The sequence below is a fragment of the Dipodomys spectabilis genome, unplaced genomic scaffold, assembly GCF_019054845.1.
Source record: "Dipodomys spectabilis isolate Male_0828 unplaced genomic scaffold, ASM1905484v1 ptg000334l, whole genome shotgun sequence".
NCBI classification, from domain to species: domain Eukaryota; kingdom Metazoa; phylum Chordata; class Mammalia; order Rodentia; family Heteromyidae; genus Dipodomys; species Dipodomys spectabilis.
In genome coordinates, this window is record NW_024871011.1 from 1,191,132 (window position 1) to 1,193,254 (window position 2,123).

The window sequence follows — 2,123 nt, forward strand, 5'->3', positions numbered from 1 at the left end:
ATGCTATTAATATTAGAATCACCTTGCAATTAGGCTTCTGTTTATTCTCTATGTTACAGTTAAGATTAAGTTTATGGTTAGAAAATGACTAAGATTTTGGAAAAAAAATTGAAACCTATGTTTGGAAGGCTTATTTGAATCAAGTTAGGATGCGTGAAAATTAGTGTACTTGTGTGAATGTTAGTATTGATATATATTTTGGATTAAGATCAGGGTCAGTATTTTGTTCTAATTATAATTAGTGTTATAAATAAGAAAGTTTTTTTTATAAAATTAAGATTTCACTAAGAAATGAAGCAAAAATGTCAGATTGAATAGTCACTATAGCATTATCATTATATTTTTTTTCTCAGTGATCATTCTTGTAATTATTAATGAGAGTTTTCCAGCCAGGTATTTGTTGTGAGTTAGCTTTAAGTAATGGACTAAATGGTAAGTAAATCTGAAACTGTTTTAGGATATAGTGATTTAGGAAACGGTAGGATCAATGGAAACTACAGTATTTTTCCTGATAAGAGAATTTGAGGACAATTAATATAATAGTACATATTAGGGAACAAGATCACTTCAGAGGTAGAGTTAGGAAATTTGTTGGAATTAGGGCAAATTGAAACTCATTTCCAGAGTGCAAATTGGAGTATTCATTAGAATGACAAAAATTAGAGTATTTTTTAAAATTAATTTTGGACTCTCATTAGGTGGAAAGTTAGGTTTCAGTTCCAGCTGTGCTTAGTTTTAGCATTAGGAAAATGGAAAATTTAGGGTCAAACTGGAAGTATATCTTCGCATAACAAGTCAAGTTAGAATTAGGATGACTATGAAATAGGAAACTGCTAATAATATTAGGATTAGGGTATGATTAGTGTGAGGGTTAGCCTAAAACTTCCAGTTAGAGTTCAGGTTATGGCATGATATGGAGTAAAATGTCACGATATGGAGTAAATCCACAAACTGTTTTAAGAAAGATGAGTTGAAACAAAGATAGGATGAATAAAATCTAATGTATTTGTGTGGCTTTTTGAATCCAAAAGCAATTGCTTCTAAGGTTAGGGTTACTTTTCTAATTTATGAACTACTGAATTAAAGGCACAATTATTTCATTCTTACAAACCAAAACAGTCAGGATTTTGGGAACAGTTTTCTACATGAAAATGTGTCTTGCAACCAGGATTAAATAATAATGAACAGGGTGTCATTTATTAAAATTAGGTAAGTTGATGCTACAGCTTTCAAAAATATCCAAAGATATAGGATAGTTACTCAGAAATGTTACCGGGAAAACAGATATTCTACTTGCTCTAACTGGGAAATGTGTGTGTGTGTTTGTGTGTGTGTGTGTGAAGTCACCACAGATCTTCAACTCAGGCCTGGGTTATGTCATCAGCTTATTCTGTGCAAGGATGACACTAAACCACGTAGCCACAGGTTTTCTTCTGTCTTTTTAGTACTTAATTTGAGATACATATCTCATGTATTTTCCTGTCTGGACTTAATCTTCTGATCCCCAGCAATCCTTGGATTAGTGTTACTGTGGCTGCTACGGAAAGCATAATCAAAACCTACTAGCTACAATGTAGGAAGTAGTACATATTTATTTGTATAGCTATATTTATTGTATTACTGTGCATGAAGAAATTCTGGAGATTTCTGGTTAATTCATAGGGCCCCATGCAAAAATATAGGACAAGAGGGAAGTAACTCTTTTTAAATTATAATAGGTTATCATTGATGAAAAATTTTAGTAGATGTCTTTCCTTTTTATTTCTTTTTTGCCAGTTATTCAGTGCTGCAGCAAGCCTGTGCCCTGGAGCAATTTTCAAATCACAGCGTGAACCTCCATTTCTGTAGTCCCTGTAGGTATGGTGCACGGGCAGTGAGTGGAAGTGTTTGCATGCTCTCCAGCATTGCTGGATGAGCCCCGCCCACCCTGCCCACCTAACTTCCTGGTCTCTGTTGCTCAATTTCACCCAGGAGCTGGCAGCCATGGGGCTGCAGTTGAGACCACTGCTGCCCTATCCTCCTCCAGCTGTGCTGGTACTAGTCTGCGGTGGTCCTGAGCATGTGGGCCATCCCAGGACACTGTGTTCTGGGGTCACTCCCTGCCCCCATGAGTGTGGAGTGGG